Source organism: Pecten maximus, chromosome 12 (assembly GCF_902652985.1).
Source record: "Pecten maximus chromosome 12, xPecMax1.1, whole genome shotgun sequence".
Classification (NCBI taxonomy): Eukaryota; Metazoa; Mollusca; class Bivalvia; order Pectinida; family Pectinidae; genus Pecten; species Pecten maximus.
Genome location: NC_047026.1, coordinates 8818234 through 8833503, shown reverse-complemented (window position 1 = coordinate 8833503; position 15270 = coordinate 8818234).

The window sequence follows — 15270 nt, the reverse complement described above, 5'->3', positions numbered from 1 at the left end:
CACGAATCTATTTTTAGACTGCTTACCATTCCATTCATGAGCTTGATGTATTTTCCTTTTTACTGAAAAAGTACTCGTGTTTACATGAAGTGGAAGTCGTCTTCCCGTTATGTTGATTAAAACACCTGTGAATTGTTCACCTACATCTGACCACGTTATCTATATTTAAGTGTCATCTATCAGCACCCTCTCTCTCCCAACAATCACCTTGAATATACAGTTAGTATCTGATATGTGATATCATAATCCATTGATAACGTATCGTAAACATTTAAAGAGAAATCCTGTCAATAAAAATACCCCGGGTACAGTATCTTGGTTATGTAATAGCTTTTTAAAAACATTTGACCTACATCTCGATTTCTTATCGTCAATTTTTACAAACTATACCTTGGTACGAGTTTATGTTTAAACTTCAAGGTCATTTTGAGGCAGGATTAAATTCAGATTAAATATAAGTCAAAATTGTCCAAAAGCACACCTGTGTACGGTATTTAGGCATGCTTGATGGACTGCATTATGATTTGGTTTATTTATTGTTTTGTAGGACAAGTATTGTTGTATGTAACAGTGTGATACCTATGTTTTACGTATTGTTAACACAGGTAAGATATGTATGTATGCATACTTAATTTAGCCACGACTTATACCTACATACACAGGTAACCCAGGAGAAAATGAAAGTTAATCTGAATTATATTTCTATTTATTTATTACATATGATTTTGCTTACCTTATTCTCCAGGACAGGTACCAAATGTTGTTTTACCTATATAAGTATACTGATAACAATGGTCCAATGCTTCCAACTTTATCATATGATAACGATCAACAATACGAATTTTAACTACGTTAAAATGTATGGTGGCCACACAGTGAAGTAAACCACACAATAATCCTCTCTGTGTCAAGTTATAACACTGTCTGTATCAAGTTATAACCCTGTCTGTATCAAGCTATAACCCTGTTTGTATCAAGTTATAACCCTGTCTGTATCAAGTTATAACACTGTCTGTATACAGTTATAACCCTGTTTGTATCAAGTTATAACCCTGTCTGTATCAAGTTATAACTCTGTCTGTATACAGTTATAACTCTGTCTGTATCAAGTTATAACACTGTCTGTATCAAGTTATAACCCTGTCTGTATCAAGTTATAACCCTGTTTGTATCAAGTTATAACCCTGTCTGTATCAAGTTATAACCCTGTCTGTATCAAGTTATAACCCTGTCTGTATCAAGTTATAACACTGTCTGTATCAAGTTATAACCCTGTCTGTATCAAGTTATAACCCTGTCTGTATCAAGTTATAACCCTGTCTGTATCAAGTTATAACCCTATCTGTATACAGTTATAACCCTGTCTGTATCAAGTTATAACCCTGTCTGTATCAAGTTATAACTCTGTCTGTATACAGTTATAACCCTGTCTGTATCAAGTTATAACACCGTCTGTATCAAGTTATAACACCGTCTGTATCAAGTTATAACCCTGTCTGTATCAAGTTATAACCATGTCTGTATCAAGTTATAACCCTGTCTGTATACAGTTATAACCCTGTCTGTATCAAGTTATAACCCTGTCTGTATCAAGTTATAACACTGTATATATACAGTTATAACCCTGTCTGTATCAAGTTATAACCCTGTCTGTATCAAGTTATAACCCTGTCTGTATCAAGTTATAACTCTGTCTGTATCAAGTTATAACACTGTCTGTATCAAGTTATAACTCTGTATATATACAGTTATAACCCTGTCTGTATCAAGTTATAACCCTGTCTGTATACAGTTATAACCCTGTCTGTATACAGTTATAACCCTGTCTGTATCAAGTTATAACCCTGTCTGTATCAAGTTATAACCCTGTCTGTATACAGTTATAACCCTGTCTGTATCAAGTTATAACCCTGTCTGTATCAAGTTATAACCCTGTCTGTATACAGTTATAACCCTGTCTGTATACAGTTATAACCCTGTCTGTATCAAGTTATAACCCTGTCTGTATCAAGTTATAACCCTGTCTGTATACAGTTATAACCCTGTCTGTATCAAGTTATAACCCTGTCTGTATCAAGTTATAACCCTGTCTGTATACAGTTATAACCCTGTCGGTATCAAGTTATAACCCTGTCTGTATCAAGTTATAACCCTGTCTGTATACAGTTATAACCCTGTCTGTATCAAGTTATAAACCTGTCTGTATGAAGTTATAACACCGTCTGTATCAAGTTATAACCCTGTCTGTATACAGTTATAACCCTGTCTGTATACAGTTATAACCCTGTCTGTATCAAGTTATAACCCTGTCTGTATCAAGTTATAACCCTGTCTGTATACAGTTATAACCCTGTCTATATCAAGGTATAACACTGTCTGTATCAAGTTATAACCCTGTCTGTATCAAGTTATAACCCTATCTGTATCAAGTTATAACCCTGTCTGTATCAAGTTATAACCCTGTCTGTATCAAGTTATAACCCTGTCTGTATACAGTTATAACCCTGTCTGTATACAGTTATAACCCTGTCTGTATCAAGTTATAACCCTGTCTGTATCAAGTTATAACCCTGTCTGTATCAAGGTATAACACTGTCTGTATCAAGTTATAACCCTGTCTGTATACAGTTATAACACCGTCTGTATACAGTTATAACACTGTCTGTATCAAGTTATAACCCTGTCTGTATCAATGTATAACACTGTCTGTATACAGTTATAACACCGTCTGTATACAGTTATAACACCGTCTGTATACAGTTATAACACTGTCTGTATCAAGGAATAACACTGTCTGTATCAAGTTATAACCCTGTCTGTATCAAGTTATAACACTGTCTGTATACAGTTATAACCCTGTCTGTATCAATGTATAACACTGTCTGTATACAGTTATAACACCGTCTGTATACAGTTATAACACCGTCTGTATACAGTTATAACACTGTCTGTATCAAGTTATAACCCTGTCTGTATACAGTTATAACACCGTCTGTATACAGTTATAACACTGTCTGTATCAAGGTATAACACTGTCTGTATCAAGTTATAACACCGTCTGTATCAAGTTATAACCCTGTCTGTATCAATGTATAACACTGTCTGTATACAGTTATAACACCGTCTGTATACAGTTATAATATTGTCTGTATCAAGTTATAACCCTGTCTGTATCAAGTTATAACCCTGTCTGTATACAGTTATAACATTGTCTGTATCAAGTTATAACACTGTCTGTATCAAGGTATAACACTGTCTGTATCAAGTAATAACCCTGTCTGTATACAGTTATAACACCGTCTGTATACAGTTATAACACTGTCTGTATCAAGTTATAACACTGTCTGTATCAAGTTATAACCCTGTCTGTATCAAGTTATAATACTGTCTGTATCAAGTTATAACCCTGTCTGTATCAAGTTATAACACTGTCTGTATCAAGTTATAACACTGTCTGTATACAGCTATAACCCTGTTTGTGTTGCCATTGAACCACCCGACCACACGACAACTGTGTTACCACTGAGCCACCCGACAACTGTGTTACCACTGAGCCACCCGACCGTCCGACAACTGTGTTACCACTGAGCCACCCGACCGTCCGACAACTGTGTTACCACTGAGCCACCCGACCGACCGACAACTGTGTTACCACTGAGCCACCCGACCGTCCGACAACTGTGTTACCACTGAGCCACATGACAACTGTGTTACCACTGAGCCACATGACAACTGTGTTCCCACTAAGCCACCCGACAACTGTGTTACCACTGAGCCACCCGACAACTGTGTTACCACTGAGCCACCCGACAACTGTGTTACCACTGAGCCACCCGACCGTCCGACAACTGTGTTACCACTGAGCCACCCGACAACTGTGTTACCACTGAGCCACATGACAACTGTGTTACCACTGAGCCAACCGACAACTGTGTTACCACTGAGCCACATGACAACTGTGTTACCACTGAGCCACCCGACAACTGTGTTACCACTGAGCCACCCGACAACTGTGTTACCACTGAGCCAAATGACAACTGTGTTACCACTGAGCCACATGACAACTGTGTTACCACTGAGCCACCCGACAACTGTGTTACCACTGAGCCACATGACAACTGTGTTAATACTGAGCCACCCGACAACTGTGTTACCACTGAGCCACCCGACAACTGTGTTACCACTGAGCCACATGACAACTGTGTTACCACTTAGCCACATGACAACTGTGTTACCACTGAGCCACCCGACAACTGTGTTACCACTGAGCCACCCGACAACTGTGTTACCACTGAGCCACATGACAACTGTGTTACCACTGAGCCACATGACAACTGTGTTACCACTGAGCCACCCGACAACTGTGTTACCACTGAGCCACCCGACAACTTTGTTACCACTGAGCCACATGACAACTGTGTTACCACTGAGCCACATGACAACTTTGTTACCACTGAGCCACCCGACAACTGTATTACCACTGAGCCACATGACAACTGTGTTACCACTGAGCCACCCGACAACTGTGTTACCACTGAGCCACATGACAACTGTGTTACCACTGAGCCACATGACAACTGTGTTACCACTGAGCCACCCGACAACTGTGTTACCACTGAGCCACATGACAACTGTGTTACCACTGAGCCACCCGACAACTGTGTTACCACTGAGCCACATGACAACTGTGTTACCACTGAGCCACATGACAACTGTGTTACCGCTGAGCCACCCGACAACTGTGTTACCACTGAGTCACATGACAACTGTGTTACCACTGAGCCACATGACAACTGTGTTACCACTGAGCCACCCGACCGTCGGACAACTGTGTTACCACTGAGCCACATGACAACTGTGTTACCACTGAGCCACATGACAACTGTGTTACCACTGAGCCACCCGACTGTCCGACAACTGTGTTACCACTGAGCCACATGACAACTGTGTTACCACTGAACCACCCGACCACCCGACAGCTGTGTTACCACTGAACCACCCGACCACCCGACAGCTGTGTTACCACTGAGCCACCCGACAACTGTGTTACCACTGAGCCACCCGACCACCCGACAGCTGTGTTACCACTGAGCCACCCGACCATCCGACAACTGTGTTACCACTGAGCCACCCGACCGTCCGACAACTGTGTTACCACTGAACCACCCGACCGTCCGACAACTGTGTTACCACTGAGCCACCCGACCGTCCGACAACTGTGTTACCACTGAGCCACCCGACCGTCCGACAACTGTGTTACCACTGAACCACCCGACCGTCCGACAACTGTGTTACCACTGAACCACCCGACCGTCCGACAACTGTGTTACCACTGAACCACCCGACCGTCCGACAACTGTGTTACCACTGAACCACCCGACCGTCCGACAACTGTGTTACCACTGAACCACCCGACCGTCCGACAACTGTGTTACCACTGAGCCACCCGACCGTCCGACAACTGTGTTACCACTGAACCACCCGACCATCCGACTGTCTTGTACTGACATTTGTACCACTGTCCCCCTGTCTCTCCATACATTTAATTCCCGGTATCAAAGGAGTCCTTTAAAGGACAAAGCGATAGTTTGGTGCATTTCTGTAGCGTATCCTGTATCTATTTCAATTGATATTTAAATGAACTAATGTATACCTGTGTTACATAATTTTGTTAGGAGTGCTGGGTCGCACGTTATATGGGTTTTACCTCGGTGTTCTATATATATATAGTTACAATTAGCCCCACAGACTGAGAGTATAAAAATCACCACTGTTTTACTGTCTTTGGGTATTTTTATCGAAAGGTTCCTGTATCATCAGTGTCTTTCGTACAATCCTTTGAGATTGTAGGTGGTAGATTCTGATATTGGACTTTAGTTTCCTAAGTTTGCCTTAAAATGTATGTCACGTTTAATTCATTTGAATACCTACATATGGTTAGAATATATAGGAATTGAACGGTGTTTTATTGCGTTTACAGTGGTATGAACACAATGTGATACAGACAATTCCTTTTGCAATACCAATACATGATTATGTTTACTGTTTTTCTTACAAAATACCATGACTTTTGTGTTATTTGCATTGATTTTTAGCTTCCAGGTCTCACAATAATGCTGGAATACATTTAAAGCAATTTGCAGACCTTCTGGGCCCTTTTTCATTGCGTTGCGTTTACGTTAATTTTAACGCAGTCAGAGTGAACTAAGCTGAAGAAGGGAGAGATGTAAATATACACTTGTAGTTGACGTTCATTTTGTCTTAAAGTATGCGATTTTAACACCTCTCCATACAGATTTTGGGTTCCGTCGCCTGTTTAGAACCAACACGTCAGGCCCAAAACTTGGCTGACGAGTCCGACAGGGACTACACTAACGAGTCCCAGAAGGACAAAAAAGCTTGATGATGTCCCTAACATCACAAATGCGTCCTAGAATGACGAAACAGCTGCATTATGTCCCTAGCACCACTGACGAGTCCCAGAAGGACAAAATAGCTTTATGGTGTCCCTTACATCACTAATGCGTCCTAGAAGGACGAAACAGCTTTATGATTTCCCTTGCATCCCTGATGAGTCCTAGAAGGACGAAACAGCTGTATGATGTCCCTAGCATCACTGACGAGTCCCAGAAGGGCGAAACAGCTGTATGATGTCCCTTATATCACTAACGAGTCCTAGAAGGACGAAACAGCTGTATGATGTCCATACCATCAATGACGAGTCCCAGAAGGACGAAACAGCTGTATGATGTCCCTAGCATCATTGACGTGTCCTAGAAGGATGAAACAGCTGTATGATGTCCCTAGCATCATCGAAGTGTCCTAGAAGGATGAAACAGCTGTATGATGTCCCTAACATCACTGACGTGTCCTAGAAGGACGAAACAGCTGTATGATGTCCATACCATCAATGACGAGTCCCAGAAGGACGAAGCAACTGTATGATGTCCATAGCATCAATGACGAGTCCCAGAAGGACGAAACAGCTGTATGATGTCCCTAGCATCATTGACGAGTCCCAGAAGGACGAAACAGCTGTATGATGTCCCTAGCATCATTGACGAGTCCCAGAAGGACGAAACAGCTGTATGATGTCCCTAGCATCACTGACGTGTCCTAGAAGGACGAAACAGCTGTATGATGTCCATAGAATCAGTGACGTGTCCTAGAAGGACGAAACAGCTGTATGATGTCCATACCATCACTGACGAGTCCCAGAAGGACGAATCAGCTGAATGACCCACAGTTTACCCTTTTTAATATATTTAATCTCTCATTGTCTTATATACAGTTAATTGCTTATATCTCGCGTGCGATTTATGTTCACGTGAATACGCGAGGAGGCTCAATCGCGAATTCAAAATTCTTCATGATTATTTGTAAGAAAGTAACACATCTGGATGACAAACAGTCTGTAGGTTATCGATAAAGGGGTCTTAGGAATCCATGACCAATATCTCGTCATTTTTTAAATTGAATCTTAAGTCGTTTCTTTATCAGCGTTCGCTAGATCACGTATTCACGAATATGTCTGGAAAGGTGAGCTCGCGAAATAAAGTATTTGCGAAATGTAACCGATTTACGGTACATGTAAATATAATCAAACTGTTAATGCTCCTTGTCTATTTTTTGTCATATGTGGAGAAAGTATTAGAAATTTTCTTTCAAAATTCCCTGGAAAAATATTATTCCCCACCTTTACCCTACCACAATACATCAAGCCTACACCACGTTTTGGCACGGTTGTTTTGTTTGTGTAAGCTTTCCACTACAAGAAGGTAATTCAAGATTTAAAAAAAACAGGAAGAATCGAACTACTTTTGATTTGTTTAAACACGCTTAACACTTTGGGAAGGGTGTCTTCGTGACTTTTATCACGTACTGATAATTACATATGTATTTACATATTATATAACATACATGTCAATGTGAACGTGATACATCATGAGTCGTAATTTATTTGTAAATAAATTAGACATAGCTCTATCGATTGCTGGGTTTATCGCCCTATGAACAGCCAGTATCATTTTGAGCTGGGGTGTCCTTGTAGTAGCTGGTGACTACCTCACGGAACAACATACGGGAGGCCCGTCGCATGCGATCAAGAGTAATTAGGGTGAAGTGTCTTGTCCAAGGACACAACCATGACAGCACCTTGTAAGAGAAATCCCTCCGGTACAAAGGACATTATATGTCTATATAACACTTGCTGTAACGCCAAGACCTTAAGATATATATATATAACATTTAATTACTCTGTAACTGTGTGTTTAAGATTTCTCTAGTGAACAGTGTAAACAAGACTTATCGTGTTGAGTTTAACACATACATGCACTACTTGAGTGCATTACAAATCCAAATCCCAAATTAATTTTATTCTCTTTTCACATATTGAAATGACGGATACGTTAAAGTGTATAGCTGGTCAATATTACTGTGAAAAAGTTAATAAGTTTTGAAATATTCTTCTGTTTTGAACTGTTCAAGTATAAAAAAGCTCAGATGTGAGTTTATCAAATGTATTAATGACAAAGTCTGTTCTCATGTGTAAATCCAAAACTACAATATATGCTAATTTAACACACAAATATATGTATATTATATCATGTTAATTTATTATCTCTGTACCATTAAGTTGGTGAGAAATAAATGAAACTTGAATCGTGAATCCTAAAACTTGATTAGACGCGGTTTCTCTCTCTCTCTCTCTCTCTCTCTCTCTCTCTCTCTCTCTCTCTCTCTCTCTCTCTCTCTCTCTCTCTCTCTCTCTCTCTCTCTCTCTCTCTCTCTCTCTCTCTCTCTCTCTCTCTCTTCTTTATCTTTTTGTACGGATACCAGACTAATTTTCGAAGCAGGCCTATTTTCAAGGCCGTCATATTGTTAAAAGTCATTTTTACGAGATCGTCTTACTTTCGAAACTTTTCGTCGGTGATAACAGATATCGTTACTTAGCAAGAAAATGAAATATATCGCCGGTGGTATCAACAGGTATACATACCTGGGGGGCCTTTGCGTGAATAGTCACCCAGTCAGACAATAAAATACATACTGTACATGTAGCTATGGAACGCCATTCTAAGGTCATGTGTGACAGCTATGGCGCTCCCTATGTAACTAAGTATGATAATTGACCTGGTAAAAAAGACTTTGAATTTTTTATTACAAATTGCGTTTATGTGCACATGCAACTCGACGCAATTTGTAATAACTTTTCAAATGTCATTAAAAGTAATAAATAAGTATTTTTCCAATAGGATTAGATTGAGATATGTACTAAATGAAGATAATCTTTCCGTCATCTATTAATTGACCTGATAAAAAAGACTTTGAAATGTTTATTACAAATTGCGTGGTGACAGTCCCCTTCCTACCACTGACCACGTCGTACCGAGTAAAACAAAAGTAGATTTCGACGATTCCCCAAATACCTTTATGACCTACATACCTAGCCCCAGTGTGGGCGACAAGACTTTACCTCCTTAAACAAACAACATTGTGTGCAGATGTTTACATGTTTTGTTTACACACGTCTTGTCACCGATATTGGGTATATAATTATATATCACAACTTGAGAAACACTTTGTAAACATCACTGCTGTTTTCAAATGTTTCATAGCCTAAAGTTTTACGTGGAAGGATCATAAGGTTGGCAAAATGATATTTATGTGCGGAAATCTTATGTTTAAGTGTTTAAATCATAATATTTTAATTGTAGAATAAGAAATAGCATTAATTGGTAGAGTCAGATTCTTCGGCAGCGTCATATTTATTGTGATGGCGATTTAAAAATATTGAAAAGAGATAAAGGCAAGATGTATATAGATAATGTAACAAACATTACTATATATGAGTGAACACAAATACCGATAAAGAAGCTGATAAGGTAAAAATAAAAATGTTAAAACAAGCTGCCCACCGAGAACAATATACAAACTATATTTATAGCCAATGTATAGATTAAAGAACGTGGAAGGCAAGACAGTTTTAATATGATCTCAATTTAACATTAAGATTGTTTTGTTACTCATTCAACAGCCATTCAATGGCATCGCATGTCAATCATATTATTTTTTTTTTACAAAGACAAGGAAAAACACCCTTAAATGTTTCCCGCCGAATCATACATGTACTTCCTTCCCACGGGAATGAAACAGGGGACACAAAGGTAATGAAATTCACAAAGTTGGGACATGTCAATCAACGAGGAATATTTTTCTTTCATATTTTGATAAGCAGAATTCACAATTTTAGCCTGTTTGACCAACTTTGTCCCCACTCGAAGGCTTAAAAAGTCCTACTATACGGTCAAAATATTCATAAAGCAACACAATTCAGTCCCATTTTTGCTGTTCAAAGGATGTTTGAATTGTTTCTAGACAAAATAAACAAAAGACTAATATTTTTTGTTCGTTTATAACATTACATTCTCCCCGAACGGAAACGATATATTCATAAAACACATGTAGACCATTTAATTATCTTGACGTTGGCATGGCTGGGTCTGAAGAAGAAGCTTTACATCTATCTGACCTCTCTTTACTCCACACATCGGTTAAGTGGGGGACAGTTATGCTACAATACACAGCTTTTGTTTGCATTTAGCAAGTAAGCTGTTCATGAGAAATCGAAAATGCGAATCGTATTTATAGACGGACGACGCACGGAAGACGGTGGGCGGACGCACGACGCACGACGCATGGCAGACGGACGACGCACGGAAGACGGTGGACGGACGACACACGACGGACAATGACAAAGAAATACAATCATACATCACACGAGACCAAAAACACGAGACTTGTCCCAGTGAAACTGACAGATAAGTTATACGAGAGTGGCTGTTTGTTTAACAGTGGACCTGATACAGACGACGACACGACTATCTCAGCCCGACGTCTACAGCAATATAAATAATTATTTATTAGAAGCCACACGTATCCTACCTAAACCCAGCCCTGTCAAATCACATTTATACGTATACCAGCAATACCTGGTAACATCTGAGTATACATGTGCTACTTATCTCCATACAACAGCACTCTATTTCGTGAGATGCGGGTTGAATACAGGCAAACGTTGTAAGGTCGACAATCATGATTCCATTGAGAAATTTTGTTTCCTTGTTCGATGTAAGGTTAGACCTGTTTAATGAAATGTCTGAACAATCGTTGTCAGCCCGGGTTCTCATTTCTCAAAAGCATTGATTGACCTAGATGTTCATGGCGTGTGTCCTTGAAGCAGAAGACGCGTACTCCACCGAAACACATGGTCGTATTCTGCTTTTATTCTTTAAAGGTTTCTGTACCAAAGCTATATTTTGATAATATCTTACCCTCATTTTAACGTCTTTGTACTGCCGTTTCCCTCCAACAGTAAGACCCTCGCGATTCCACCCGGGCCAACACGAGGGATTCATGTCAGGATTTGGTATAGCGTTTAGCACATGGTGTAAAATTAAAAAAAGTTTATATTTGCAATTTCTGTTTGCTGTTGACCTGATTCACGGGACCTAGATTGTAGCGGTGATTTATCAAAAACGTGTACACAGAATATCGCTTTGCCTTCACATCGCTCGCTGGTATCAACATACACAACTTCATCTTACATCTCAAGGGTAGATTTAATTTCTTTGATTGACTCTTTTATCGTGTAATCAACGTGTAAGATCAGCCAATTCTACGAATACTTTAATAAGTAATGTAAGGATGTTAAAAAATATACGAGTCTTTGCCAATCGTTTAACAAACAAGTGTATGTTAATTTCTTAAGTGTAAAGCTTTCCTTTCCTTAGCAGATTTTCAGAAGTTTCGATACCCTGAAGGCATGTTTCATTTACTAGGTTATCTTAACATTGTCAACCAATCAAATACATAACCAGGATTTCAAGATGAGACGAATACGGACGCAACAGATTGAAGAATTTCTAGGTTTAGTTTACTAGGAAAAAAATGTTGCTTGAAAAAAAAAATCTATACACTGAAACAGTATTGACATTGGTGTTGAACTTAACAATGTTTACATTATGTTAATGCCAAATCCCCGTGTCATTTGAACACTTGATTTAAAGCCAAATAAATGGACCTCACTGTAAGACTGCGATCAAAATAACAGACATTATACCGATCGCCGAACCTCTTTGTTGTATACCCATTGCAGCGGCCATGATAATGGATTAGCTTTCAACTGGAATAGAAACTAAGCAGAGCACACACAATAGGTATACGTTATTCTATATCTACCACTGCATTTCTCATGCATATCATTTTGTTTGTAACATTCTATCAATGTTTAGTGCTTCTTGTAAGTTTTGTTAGATGTAAAAAGCGGACAAGATATACCGCAAGGTAGTGACAAAGGGAAACAAAATGACCCACCGAGAAAAAAATGTCAACGAGTTACGTGGTGAGACCTCCTCACATCTAAAGTAGTCGTGGAATATCGCGACATCAAAAGGACAGACATTCAGAATGCCAACAACACGGCGCTCACCAAATCCACATGTGGTAGCCATAATGAACGTTTCCCTAACCTCGCCGCCAGTATACAGATGAGTTCATTACGTAACGAAGACGTATTAAATAAACATTTGATGTTAACAGTACCTGTACAAACACTTTAAATTAAAAAAAAATATATATATAAAAATCTATGATCTGAACACAAAACTAAAATCGAAATGCATGTACACGTACAAAGCGTGTATAGATAGAGAGAAGCTATTCTTCCTCCTAGAGAACGACTGTACTCTCACAAAGAAAATAAATATTGCTTTTCGATTATGCACTGCCAATATTTAAATTAAACTTGTAAAGATTTTCACCTTTTTCATAAGAATTTCCGTGTGTCATAATTTCCTGGTTTGTCTTGTAATCATGATCAGAGAGTCAGGCATATATTTTGAAATGATTAAAATCTAAATAAAACAGTTGACAATTTAAAATCCGCAATCAAAACAGAGACTTCATTGGAATTTTCTTTGTTATATGAATAATTTTAAAAAACCGAAAAGTAGGCAAATGTTGTAAACAGAGACGGTATTTTGACAATAAAGACAAAACTGAAAATGTTGATTTGTTGATTTTCAATTAATAAGCATAAATGTTTACCGAATTTTAATCTAGCCACTCAAACGTCTCAAAATGTGCTATACACACTAGGGGAGGTCCAAATACATGTAGACTGTAACTAATTATCAAGTCCCTGTGATACACACTAGGGGAGGTCCAAATACATGTAGACTGTAACTAATTCTCAAGTCCCTGTAGTATATACTATACGTACCTACCTTGTGCCAGGTCCCTGGTCGAACTCTCCACCTGTACTGTTGGTCCTAGTACCGGTCACCTGTTTACCCTCTATACAGATACATCTACCCGTAAACTGCAGCCTTCGTCAATATCGATAGCTTTAAAGATTTATGGAAGATTTTAAATTGCTTTCTGGTAAGTCATTATCTGTTATTGTCAATAGGTTTGCCTGCTGTCTGGCCGGCTCTAAACTCCGTTATAACAGGTAACACGGGTCAACATTTACCGTACCGAGCACCAGGAAGGAAATCGTAAAATTATATTGATATATAGTGTATGATATACATATGCTTAGGTAAATAGAAAAAAATAAGGGGAGTGGGAATTCGGTCATTTTTTCCTTAAAACATCTTACGAGTTTCAAAGCCTTTGATTTTGTAAGTATTAAACATAATACATTAAGCTTAAAAACAACTTGTTTCAAGTTTTCCTTATGGATTTATGTTCTTCAATTCATTTTATCAAATAGTAGGACCAATAGATAAAGTATTTAGTGTTTTAAATATACAGACAAGTAAGTGTCGTTATCATAATGTACAACCCCTACCCCGGTTAGCAAATTACGGCGTACGTGGTAAACTTTTAGATTGGCTCGTTAATTCTTCTATGAATACTACACATACATGTCCAACAAGGTTCTGTACTCGGTCCCTTATTATTTGTTTTAAATGTAAGTGTGATATCTGATAATATCCAGAGCCTATCAAAACTATTTACAGATAATACTTCAATAAAATTATCAACAATTTAACACTGAATTACCTAACCGTCCTTCTGCCACCTTTATTCTTAGAGATTTACCAATATAACCTTCGGAAAGCCAATAGCTACCCCTTAACTAATTACCGTTTACAACTCACAGGGTCTTCGAACCGGTTCTACAATCTAATTAGTGACAGAAAATATAACATCTCGCACGTCAGATTAAGGAACAGGTCAATCACTCTCAATAATGATTTGATTAATTATAAACACTATCAATGTTTCCAATTTCGCTCATTCGCTCCTTCGACCTAAACACGAAGGAGCGACAATACGATGGCGAAGTAGCTCCTTCGCTTCTTCTCTCCTTCGCCATCGTATTTTTGCTCCTTCGCGTTTGGGTCGAAGGAGCGATATTGGAAATTTGGCCCTAACGGAACACCATACAATGTTTTTGTATGTAACAGTTAAACCGACCAACGTTTACTTCTGTAAATCACTTATATTTCGCGTAGGATTTACTTTCGCGTTATACGCGAGGAGAGTCAAACGCGAATTTTAAAAATCATTCGCGATTATCAGTATGAAAACAACACCTTTGTATAGCGGCCATGCTATCTGTTACCGATAAAGGACTCTTGTGGAGGCCATCTAATGCATGTAGTTAAGCGTTCGCGAAATCATGTATTCGTGAATATATCTGAAGAAGTCAGTTCGCGAAATAAAGAACTCGCGGAATCTTAGTGATTTGCAGTATAGTGTATCGCGAGCTTAAAGACTTCATCCCGCTAGACCTCCACCTTCTGCTTTTTAGAAATTCCGAGTTGTCCAAGAAACAAAACGAAACTATTTGCCATTCCCCAACATTTAATCAAGAATACTGATAGATTTAAGTTACAATTTTCAATTTCATAAATGAATATTTGGTCTTTCACGACTAAGGCGGCAAAGGTTTGTGATAGATTATTCCAGACGGATCAGCAAGTAACAAGAAGAAAGACGTCAGTTGCACAGGTATTGATAGATATGAGAAGTGACTTCAGCAACCCTGGGTGGGGGTGGGGGGGGGGGGGGGGGGGGGGGGGGGGGGGGGGTGGGGGGGGGGGGGGCTGTACACGGTGGTATTAAAATCAATATAAATCTGTATCACACAGCATGTCCGTTCTTCTGAGACTCGTCAGTGTTTCTATAGAGGTCGAAAGTGTGAAATTCCATAAGTTCGGAACATCAAACTACGGACGATAAGACAAATGCCTTTAT